This window comes from Triticum dicoccoides, chromosome 7A, assembly GCF_002162155.2.
Source record: "Triticum dicoccoides isolate Atlit2015 ecotype Zavitan chromosome 7A, WEW_v2.0, whole genome shotgun sequence".
In the NCBI taxonomy this organism is placed as follows: Eukaryota; Viridiplantae; Streptophyta; class Magnoliopsida; order Poales; family Poaceae; genus Triticum; species Triticum dicoccoides.
Genome location: NC_041392.1, coordinates 207,444,102 through 207,457,278, shown reverse-complemented (window position 1 = coordinate 207,457,278; position 13,177 = coordinate 207,444,102).

Here is a 13,177-nt window from a genome sequence, read left to right as displayed (position 1 = left end):
CGTCTACGGAATATAGCAATTTGTTGAGTTCCCAACCGCTCTTGGAATTACAAGAACTATGAAGTTGTTGCTATCTTTGACAAGCTTGTTGCCGTCGTTACTGATTCCACGGTTCATCCATGGATATTGCTCAAAAATCAGTTTCCGTACACGGATGATGAGTACTATGATGCAATTAAATACGAGGATCTTGTGTTTGCTTGCACCACTCTTGGCACTGTTTTTGCATGGGATCCTCGTAGTTTCGGTATGTTTGTCTTCCACCGTAATTATAATTAAGCTTCTTCTTGTGTTTCCAAGGTCCTGTGAACATTCCACAACCTATACTAGAATTTTTTTATAACCAAGGGGGAGATAATGATGGTGATGATCATGATCATGAGGACGAGCAGGACTTATATACTCAGTGGCGGCTGGCAATTAATTCCGATGGATCACCTCTTCTTGTCTGTATACAGTGCACTGAGATTGTTACTATTGAGGGAGCACGTGTTGTCTCCCATGGTCGCCCTCTCCGGACCTATTCCAACACACGTTGTAGGGTATTCAGGATGGATACTAGTGTGCTAGCGCCAACACCTTCTCCCTGGCACAGTATTGATAATATTGGAGCAAACTCATTCTTCCTTGGACCAAACTATCCAATGATGGTTAAAGGCGATCCAGCTGCTGTTGACACAACGTTACTACCATTTATGAGAAGCAACTGTATCTAAACCTCGGACATTGTGGTGGTTCCCTACCCTGCTCCTGATATATGCCGCTTCAGCCTGGATGATTAGTCCTGCGTTGCTCTCGATATTGACAATAGCTGGCTCTTCCCAGAGCACCTATGGTTCAAAGCAAGCGTTTCCAACGGCAAGAATTGGTTGAGTTGAAGTTCATTTCATTGCTTGTTATTTGTTGTGTGATGAAAACTTCAGTATTTACTAGAATGTTTTGTTGGAAATAATCTATAATCCAACATGTATCATCGTTGTCGTTGTGTGTTGATGACTTGTTGTATGTAATGAATGGTACATTTGCAAATGCGTGTCATAGACTCAATTTATGAATGGTTTTCAAGTCACTTATTGGAGTGTGAGTACCATAGTAGTATAGCCAGCATCCGGTTAGTATCTGAAGTTGCCACATCACATAGAGCCAACCTAATACTGGAGTACCAGATCTGAGATGCCACGTGTACCAGATGAATGACTCCAAGTTAGACCACCGTGATGCTAGGTGCGAGCCAAGGAACACTATTGGCGAGACCCCCCTCATAATTTTCCTACATTGGTCTTTTGATTCTTAGGATAGAATGCTATATGATTTTTTTACTATGTAATCATGTTTTAATTGGCAATCTAGCATCCACTCCAACTTTTGTTTCACTTCCTTTGATGCTATGAAGAGAGTACTTGCTCTAAATGATGTGCCGCTTCAAGAGCCGCCTATATTAATTAACCATGCTCTAAAAAGGTGGACCAGCTTTGGCTATAGTAGTACTGTACTAGGTTAGTAGGTGACCTTGTGCTTGGCCCTTATCCTCTTCTGGAAGTCGAACAATAATGATGGTACTACTTCTGGCAATCTGACACCAAATGAACTGCTGCACGTCCACCGCATGTAAGAAAAAGTTTCTCCTCGTGCTACGAGCCACCACGCATGCGTTAGCAAGGGAGAAGGCATAGTAAGCAAGCTTCTCGTCGTTCTGTGAGTTGATGGGACACATCAAAGTTACGTATTTATTAGTACTCTCTTCAAAAAGGGCCGACCATGTCCATGGCTACCATCCCGTGCTCTGTCATTGAGTACATGCACTATTCACATGCCATCAAGGAGAAAAAATATTGCGTAGTACTAGGTGCCATCGAAGTGCACGACTCACTTACGCACTGCATATCTCTATTTTCTTGCATGACACGCCACCTTGATGCTAGATGTCCCGCGTGTCATGGAGGCATATAGTATGATTTTGTAAAATGGAGGCATATAGATGTCCCACGTGTCGGCAAAAGGATGAACAAAGCTCATGTCTTAAACGAAAGAGTGGAAGAACATAGATTCCCTATGACCGAGAAGGATCTACAAACCTCGGGGTGGAGCGTCTGCACTCATAATATTTTATATTATTCAGCGATATAAAATCAACCAAATCTGTCCACGTTCCTATATACCATTCTATAGTACGAGAATAACTTTGAACGTAAGCCATTGATTCACTCTATCCAATGGTCATAGTTGGAAAATCCAAACAAAACCAAGCATTGGATCAACTCTTTTTTCGAGATCAACTCTTTTAGCACTTAGATTGTTGTCGCCTGTCCACCTAGCCCACCTATATATCCGCTCACGTGTGGTGACCACAGGAGCTATCCACTCAGATTGTATGTTAAAAAAATAAAGGTCGATAACTAATGCGGCACCTCGGGCCAACACGGCCAGATCGCATTTTGCATGAGAAATTACACACCATGTTTCGTTGACATGTGGTCCCGTTCCAACATGTCAGTGAGACGACGGCGGGTCCTTTTGTACAATTTTCAAAAGGAATGTAGGCCGGGGCGCCTCTTCGTGTACCGTGGCAAACTGGCAACCGTCCACCGACTCTTCTCCTTTCCCTCTCGATTTGGAACTGATGTCACATGCTCTTCCTCCCTCCTCCATTTGCCTTCACCCTTCCTTCTGCCATTCTTCGATCGTCTTCTCCATGGAGGGAACAAGCCGGAAACGACCCTGTTATTCTTGCCCCGATCTGAAAGATGACGTGGTGGGGGAACTCATTGATCGGTGCGAAGTCATCACCTCGGCTAGCATGGCAGGTTCGTTCAAGACCATTCTCGACTCAACTAATAACATCATTACAAGGAACCCAACGGTCCAGGAGCGGTTTGATCTCCCCTATCTTCTTCGCCGTGACCCTGCTGACTGGAGCAGGGACGAGGGAAGCCTCGGCTTGTGCAAGTTGATGCCACTTGATAATGATATGTATGATGTTAAGATGCCATCGCTTGAGGGCAAGGCTTTGGCAGGCGCAAATGGAGATTGGGTTGTTTATATTGGGTACAACTGCGAGTGGGAACTTGTGAATGTGTACACTAGTAACCGGGTTCCACTTCCAAAAATCTCAGACTGCCTAGAGGTTGAGCACACCGGTATTCTATGCACGTTCAAATACGATCATGGTGACTGTCTTCTACGGAAGATAGCAATTTGTCGAGTTCCCAACCGCTCTTGGCATTATAGGAACTATTTAGTTGTTGCTATCTTCGACAAGCTTGTTACCGTCCTTCGTGGTTGAACTGGATGGATAGTGCTCAAAAATCAGTTTCTATACACGGATGTGTACTGTGATGCAATTGAATACGAGGGTCTTGTGTTTGCTGCCACCACTTATTGCACTGTTTCTGCATGGGATCCTCGTAGTTTTGGTACGTTTGTCTTCCACCATAATTATAATTGTTTCATCCACATGCATGCGAGTTAGCAAGTTTCCCTTCTCTACTAATTAACCTTCTTCTTATGTTTCCAAGGTCCTGTGAACATTCCACCACCTATACTTGAAAATTTTTATAACCAAGGGGGAGATGACGATGGTGATGATCGCGAGCATGAGGATGAAGAGGGCCCATATACTCAGTGGCGCCTGGCAACTTCCGATGGATCACCCCTTCTTGTCTGTATACAGCCCACTGTTGATGTTACTACTAAGGAAGCAGGTGTTATCTCCCATGGTCGCACTCTCCGGATCTATTCCAACACCCGTTGCATGGTATTCGGGATGGATACGACTGTGCTAGCGCCAACACCTTCTCCCTGGTACAGTATTGATAGTCTTGGAGCAAACTCACTCTTCCTTGGACAAAACTATCCAATGATAGTGAAAGGCGATCCAACTGCTGTTGACACAACGTTACTACCATTTATGAGAAGCAACTATATCTATACGTCAGACATTGTGGTGGTTCCCTACCCTGGTCATGGTATAGTAGGCCGCTTCTGCCAGGATGATCAGTCCTATGTTGGTCTCGAGATTGATAGTAGCTGGCCCTTCCCAGAGAATCACTTGTGGTTCAAAGCAAGCGTTTCCAAGGCCGAGGATTGGTCGAGTTGAAGTTCATTTCATTGCTTGTTATTTGTTGTGTGATGAAAACTTTAGTATTTATAATGTATCCTCATTTTTATTGTGGGTGGATGGCCTGTTGTATGTAATAAAATGATATGCCTGTGATAAACTTACAAAATTTATGAATGGCTTTCGAGTCGCTTCTCTGAGTAGGTGCTGCGACGAGGAAAAAATATATTTTTCGAATACATAATTGTACGTGCATTGCAACAGGTTATCAGATGAGGCCAATCAAAAATAGTACACTATTTTTAGTACCTTCACATGCTGCACTATCTCTACGTCTACGTACGTAATACAACAAGTTTTAAACTTGAGACCAGCCACCTATCCACACAAATAACACTTTTTAACCTAGCACAGACTCCAGGAAATTTGGCCACAGTGTGAGGTGGGCCATATGTTAATGTGTTCGCTGTACGTAACCAGCACCTGGAATCCTCGATACTACTACTATAAGTAGTAGGAGTAGTAGGGTTGCATGGGCTAGAACAAGCATTCACGTCCAGGAGTACGGCACACACCACCAGCACGACTTCCATCTGACACCATATTTGTTGGAGTTCGTGCTACAACAATCTCTTCAACCTCGTCGTTTCTCTAACTGAGCCATCGCGCGGCGGGTGAGGTGGGGGTTTGCCGATAGTCGTTTTCCTCAACTACGGTCCCACTTGTAAGGCCAACTCCAACGCACGACCCCAAATGGACCTCTATTTTTCCCGGATTCTATCCATTTGAGTAGGGCAATGGGGTCGTGTCCGGGCCATTTCTCGGATGCGATGGCCATGCGCTGAACGCACGGATGCATCCCGGCTGCGTACATTTTTCTTTGCAAACACATATCATTTTTTCATCATTGATTTTTTGGTACTTGGAAATACATCACCAAAATTTTGACTAGAAAAGCAAGACTAAAGAAAACAAGAACCACAATAATACATTTTACAAGATATCCAACATCCATAACTCCTCCTGTAAGTTGGATTATTGCCTTCTCGATGCATTCATTGTTGATCTAAGGAGGCTCGATCTTGCCTGCTTGTTTCTTCTTCGAGTATAAAGAAGTAGATGTGTCTAGCCTCTATTCTATCAACAAGTGCACTAGCCTCATCTCTAGCCTCTATGCTAGCTAAAATTGCTAGAACATCTACTAAATTGCACTCTATCAATATATCGTTGTACTCTTCTTCCCAATATCAAAACTTGCATCCATTCTACACAATAAAATTTTAAGTTAGCACAACTAGTCTAATCCGAGAGCACAAACGAAGATTTGGTCGAGTTCTTTCTCCTTTTGCCGACACGTGGGACATCCATCATCCAGGTTGTGTCATGCAAGAAAATAGAGTGGTAGTTCAAGCCACGTGATGTGCATCTTGGGTTAAACTGTAAATAGAATCTTACTACTCTTGAGTAACTCCAAAAGCGGCCACCGAAGATCTTTATTGGACTTATTTTTCATGACCAGCACGTCAAGGTGAAAGATGTGCAGGTTCAGTGGGCCCCCTTGTGTTTTCACTGACATGTGGGACCGCATATGAGGAAACCGACGATGGGCTCCGCTCTTCTGCTGGCTGGCTGAGAAGAGAGATAGAGGAGGGCTGAGCACGGACTCCAGGAAATTTGTTCTACGTAACCAGCACCTCGATACAGTGGGGTGGCATGGGCCATAACTAGCATTCATGTCTAGCAGTACGGCACACGCCACCCACATGAGTCCCATCCGACACCAATTTTCTTGGAGTCCGTGCTATAGCCATTCTTCTCCCTCCTGTTTTCTCAGCCATCGCACGGTGGGTGGCATGGGGGTTTGCCGATAGTTGGTTTTCTCAACTGCGGTCCCGCTTGTAACTGAAAATGCAACACAACACGCATTCCCCCTTGAGCGGCGTGCCGGACCAACCATGTGGGGGTGCGATGCGTACACGATAGGCTTTTCCTTTTGAACTTGTAACTTGTAAAATTTGGTCCGGCTCCATGGCGTGACCGATAGATAGAAGTAATGATTTTCCTAGAGTAATGAGAAGTTTGGTTCTGGCACGGTTCATGCATGGAGTATGTATGAAAATTATGAAGTTGGTGCGAAAGGTAAGACAATTACTAGTAGTACCATATACTACTGCATGGATTTGAAGGAAAGATAAAGATACATACGGATCCATCAACGACATCCTCACGCCCTAGTGCACCGGGTCACCAACCGACGTGTGAGGAGCAGCAGCGTTGGCGGCAAGCTCAACGATCTTATGAACAATGTTGTCCAGGGTTGCCCTGCGGTCCAAGAAGGCCAGCGTCCCATCGTCCTCCTCTTGCATGTAGTAGTCCTTGTGGATGATTTGCGCGTACACGTGGGTGATTATGTCGATGGTGTGTTGTGGCGCCAGGCATTGCGCGGCGAGCGCGACCTCGAGGTGGACATTCTTCGGCGCGATGGTGGGTAGTCGCAGGGCCACCAGTGTGTCAAAGAGGTTGTCACCATAGAGGCCGTTCAGGGTGGTAGGCATCATAGAGCCTGGGCGCGTGGGCTGGAGGCGTACGTCAAGGTCACCCACGAGCTTCTTGAAGACGGTGAACTTGTCGAGGAAGCCGATGAGGACCTCGTCGAACAAGGAGACGAAGATGTCGTCCAAGCGGCCCCTCGCCCTGGCGGCCTCAAGCACTACCTGGAGACATTCCTCGGTGCAGGGACGTGGGCCGGCGTCGTTTTCCATCTCGCACAGCCGACTGATGCTCGCGCTCATTGCCTCCATGGGTCTAGCTTCTAGTCAACCGATCTTGCGATTGGAGTTATCACTCTTGCCCTTGGGTGCGTAGGTGCATAGGATTTCGTTGGTTGGACTGGCAGGAGCCTTTATATGAGAAGTGCAGACTGTGTTGAATTCACGTGCGTGTTGGCCATCTACTCCTCGCCCTCTACTTCACCTGCCTTTGGCTGTATGACAGGTTGACCAGCCACCCATTGGGCCCACGTGTCATACACCCAAAGGCAAGTGCAGTAAGTCAATGAAGCTGCGGCCCCCTCTGTGCCGGTGCAGTATAGTCATCTCACCGGACCTCTAGTTGGGGCCAAACGAGAGAACTTTGATGTTTACTGGTTTATTGGTCCCCTTTGCATTTTGCGCCAAGTTTTGACCTTTGATTTAACTAATAAAATATGAATGCACGTAACCAAAAATGTTGTGTAAGTCACCTTACGACAACCAAATAATCCCAAAACACTTAGGCACGGCACATTAACTCCCTCCTCATTTCTTATTTCGTGACATATCAACCAATGTGAGATGTTGGCCGTGCATGATTTCAATGACTTGAGACTACCAAACATCACATGCAGTGGTTAGTTCATTGCATGTAATCCTATTAAGTAGCAAAAAGACATTAAGTTATCTCGTCGATAGGAATAAAACAATACACCATGTATTTATTTACAGAGCAAGTAGTAGATTTTTTGTGACACGCATTACTAGATATTGCTAGGCAAATACTAAATCCAGATGGACGTGGTAGTACTACTAAATCCATACGGTGGTGCTAGTACTAGCAGTAGTACTACCAATGTAGTAGCACTGTACTACTCGTTGGCCTAATTATTACGTGCTGCTCCTCACAGTGAAGTGACAAGACCCTACGCTGAAGATGAAACCAGAGTATAGGCGCCGTGTTCGGCATACCATAGCCAGCCTCACCATTTGCAGTCACTATCATCATGGCTGTAGACCTAGCCTGCTTACAACTAGCCGTGTTCGACATAATTTCCCGTGCGTAGATGCCCGTGCATTGCACAGAACACCAAGATTGGGGGGTGGACGACGCCGGCAGCGGCCATCGCGCCAGATTTTTCCATGGCCTTCTAGATGTGGTGGGGAGGAGATAAGGCTGATTGTGAGAGACAATGAGTTGTTTGTAAGTAGGGAACAAGTGCGGGCATCTTTTTGCAAAACTGGAGAAGTTTGGTTTGTATGCATCAGATCTAGATCCGATGGCTATTGGTGAAAGATGGCAGGCACAACATCATCACCAACTCAGGACCTGTTTGATTCGCGGGATTTTGAAAATGCCGGAATAGGACACGACAATATTACAAGTTTCAAATAGATATTACAAATGTTATTAGTAATGCTGCACCTATGAAGAGGGAATTACTAGGAAGTTTACGTAAGAACTTTCGTTACTTTAGGTGCACTACAAAAAAAATACACTTTCGTGATGATACGTGTTTGTCACAGTAGGTCACGTTTTCTGTCATGCATGTACATCCATGACAAATTTATGACAGAATGAAGATAGTCATACCTGTGCTGTCGTAGAAGTGTTCCATGACATTACGTAAATAATCATCACGGAAGTGTCCACTTCCATGAAGATAAATCGCGCGTGATAGAAGTGCTTTCGTCAAGGGTGACCGACACGTGGCATCCACCATAACGGGACGCCGTTAAGCTATCGAGTCCGGTTTTGGATCCGATAACCCGCTAACAGCCACGACCGATGCTGATTTTCCACGTGTAAAATTCTCATTGGCCGACGGAACCACGTGTCAGCTCCGCGTTGGCACATGTGTCACTCATCCAATGGGCGAGATGGGCCTATGGTATGTTGACACATGGACGGGCCCACAAAGTTTAAATGGGTCGGCCCAACTAAAGGCCCACAAGATTTAGCGGACCAGAATGAGCTGGCCCAGCTAAAGGCCCCCAATATTTTGCAGACCACAATGGGCCGGCCCAGCTAAAGGTCCAACATTCTCAGTTAAGGCCCGTACGGCTAGTGTCAAATCGGCCCGTCAACGACATGTCCTAAACTTGTCATCATCGCGGCCCATGGCCACTTCTGGCCCGTTAATAGTCCGCTAAGTATATGGGCCGAATTACGGCCTAGTGTATTTTCGGCCTGTTAAAGGTCCTGCTTTATTTGGGCCCATTTACAGACCATTGAAACTTTTGGCCCATAAATAACCGTGAAGGATTTGGGTCATATTCTGCCATGTCTGACATTCGGCCTGTTAGAGGCCCACTATAGATTTGGGCCACTTTCGGCCTGTTGTGATTTTTGGCCTATTAACGTTGGATGAAATCCATGGGCCATATGTGGCCCAATGTCACATCGGGCCCATTAACGGCCCATATAAAAATGACGATAATCTAGCCCGACCGAACTTTCGGCCTGTTAAAGGCCCGTGTATTAGTTCGGCGCATTTACAGCCCGTCCGAATTTCGGCCTGTGAAAGATCCGCATTGTAAATGGGCCACCATTTCGGCCTGCTAAGACCAGTGGGTTATTTGGCACAATCAAGGCCCAATCTCACTTTCGGTCTATTAAAGGACCATGTTTTTTATGGGCTCGAGATATTTACACCTGTAAACGGCCTATTGTTACTGAGAGCCCAAATTATGTTTAGACCTGTTAAAGGCCCACTATGGGCACATGCCTACCAGAAAATTATGAAAGCTTATGCTGATTTAGGCCCAGATATTTTTAGTGGGCTACATGCAAATTTCTGCCCATAATCGTTTTTAGCCGAATTGGAATGGGCCCGACGAATGTTGGCATGTTGGGCTCCTACGAAGCTTTCGGCCGAATACATTACTAAGATAAACCTACACTATACAAAAATAGCACCGTAATTACTGCAGCCTTTGGCATCATCATAAATGCTGTATCACAACAAAATAAATTCCAACCATAAAACAAAAGGACTGTTGGCATAAAGTTAACAGTCCTTGCAGATAAAAGCACCATCAGATGTATAGAAGCATAGATCATTTAACCTGAGTGCTAATGTTTCAGGCTATAGAATCTGATGGAGCAGCATGATCTTCACCTTTTTCTGCCATTGCTCTTGAACAATGAACCTTTTTCAAGCTATAGAATCTGATAGTCTGGTTTCAAAACCATTCATATCTTGACGACATTTGTCAACACTTTTCTTGTTTCCAAAACGACATCCATTAGGGATTTGACTTGTGTTTGGTGCACAGATATATCACTCTGTCTAGCAGGAAGATTTTGTTCAGTAGGCAATTTGGACGAGGTTACCTTGACAACCAACCTAGAATTACACAGGAAGGTGCTTTTTGCACCGTTAGTGGATAGATACTGACTCACTGCAGCAAGAGGTGACATTGTGCCTGTGGTAGCCTCCTCACCTTCAGGTGGTTGTGGTTGTTCAATCATTTGTTCCATAGCTTCCTGAAAGTTTGAACTTGTAGATTAGTGTACCAGATAAGTTACTAATGAGACAAAAACAAACAAAGTAGGTTACACGTTTATACATAACTTATTTTGGTGAACTAATGTAATACATTAGCATGTATTGTAGTGCCAACTACATAATAAAATCACTTTTGGAACATATGTCCATGTAGCATGCCTACTGTATTGTCTATTTCCTCACATTCGTTGACATCTAAGGATAAAGAGACATGGTTTAAAGTAGGATGAACATAGTATGACATCATTCATATCATGGGCAAACAGATATAAAACAAACAGGCTATTTTATCATTGTGTGCGCACGTGAACATAACAACTAGATTACAGATCAAGACCAAAAGAATATCCTTCATCTCTTTTAAACCATGTAAGGTGAAATGATACGTTAAGACAACTGTGTATAAAATCGAATAGAGTAACTGACATTGGCTGCAAACCAAGTAGTTAAATGAACACATCACAGTACCAATCAGTTCAAAGGCAGGAGGAGTAAGGACTTACAACAACGGCTTGAACAAGTGTGCTCATGCCCTTCATCTTGATGGTGTGGCAATCCTTGAAGATTTGCACTGCATTAGGTTCAGGTTCTTTCTGGTCCGCATAGGCTTTCCTCTGTATTTGGAACAAGTCAATATAGATACAATAATATGGCACAGAAAAAAGAAGGAAGTAGCAGCTATTTACAAGAGCCTCAAAGTGTGCAATATAGCTACGAGATCCTGTTGTTTGTTGGAATTTCACTTTAGAATGGTTGGTCTTGTTCTTCAAATAGTTAGCCTAGAAGAAGATACACTTGTAAGGCACATACATAAATACAAGTTCAATATGTGGTCTGATCAAATACATATAACCTACCTGATACTTTGGATCAGACCAGTTTTTAAAGAGGGCTGTCCAGTCTTCATTTGTAATATATTCCACTGGAGATGTTTGAGCGATTTCATTGTTAGCCCTGCCTTCAAAGTGAGATTTTCTAAGGTGGTACCGATACTGTCGCAGAGCAGACTGAAAAACATGAGTGCATGCTTGTTTAGTTACATCATCTTTTGGATCCAACTTGAACCTCACCAGTTGAAAAAAGAATGTGAGTATTATTAGTAGGAAGCTAGAAAGTATGGGACAGAGCCAGACAATATTACTAATTGCGTTGAATAACATTACTTACGGATAAATGGTCAAGGAAGGTGTTAAACTGGGTATTGTCTTTCTCATTCCTGTACTGGATCCACGTTGGGAGGATACTTGCATGACACCTAACGGCAATGGCTGCCTCTGATACTAACTTGGCTGACTCTGTAGCATCACATGGCCTTTTTAAACCTGGCTCAAAATGGATCTCCATTCTTCCTCCTTTAGATTTTGTGAATCTGTCAAACATTATCCCTGATGTCTGTTTTCGCTTGCGCCGTGGTCCTATTTCAACAACGAATATGGAAAGTGTTAGTGTACATCAAACTGTGAGAGTACATATAAAGGAGCATGCAACTGCAACTTGACTCGGTGTTGATGCTCATGAGGTTCATCTGATCTTGCCAAGTCCTGTTGTGTCAGCATTGCTTTCGGAAGTAGTGTTAGGTGTGAAGGCAGCTTGGGAACTGTCTAGTTCCGGAGCAAACGAACGAGTAACTCGTTGAGATGCTGGTACAGTTGAAGCGGATGCTGCAGCTGGTGGAGCAGGTGATACTGTGTTTGTAGATTTAGCCGGTGGACTTGGACCTTCTACTGCACTATAAGTACCAGCAAAATCTGGACGGCAGATCCTTTTCCGTTTCTCCCGACGAGTAACACCACTCCCTACTATATTATTTTCCTTGCTCTTTTTTGACTTTTCCATGTCAAGCCGTACCCACAACACAAAAGAATAAAATCGCTCTTTAGAACTCATTGATGCATGATACAGACAAGAAATACTTTGATGTAGGACAACCGTATGAGGATGGAATATGTAAGAAAAACAGGACGTCATGACATATTCACAGCTACGATGTGTAAACTAAGCAGAAGGATTTTCAAGAAAATAGAAGTAATGCAAGCTAGACACCATATGAAAGATGCAACCAATATTACTCTGCCAAGTTAAAAGTGTCTTGTCATAAGTGGCAATTCGAAAAATTATAAGCAGTACAATGTAGAAATCAATGCAAGATGCAACCACTATCAAACTGCCATGTTAAAAGCGTCCAATCATGAGTGACTGATGTGGGATACACAACAACAGTACTTTGATGTAAGAACATGGTATGAGAGATAGATGCAGTGTATTCTAGACATAGAATGCCATGTCATATGCACATGTATAACGTATAAACTCAGCAGGTGCAATTTAATTAAAATAGAAGAAATAGAGGCTAGGCATCATATGCAACATGAAACCAATTATCACACTGTCAACTTAGAGCAAGCACCTGCGATGGTGGAGTACGGGAGATGAACTCATCATGTAGACTTGGGACTTCAACTTCATTAACAGTAGCAGTAGAAAATCTAGAGAGTCTCTGTTTGCGTCGGTGCGGAGGACTACCAACATCCCCTAACTTACTCTTTTCCTTCCTATTTTCTGATATTGCCTTATGAAGTCAAAACCACAAAAAGATGAATAAACTTAGCTCTGCGTAACTGGTTGATGCATGATACGGGCAAATACTACTTTGATGTAAGGCAAGCACAGGATAGGAGTATGGAATATATACAAAAAAGAGAGTGTTTCATATTCACACATACAATATATAGGAGGATGGAATATGGATGAAAAAATAGTAACCGGAAGGCATTTCAACAAAATTAGAAGAAATGAAAGCTAGGCACCATATGAACATGCAACCAATATCACTCTATCAGGTAAAAAGTGTCTCGTCG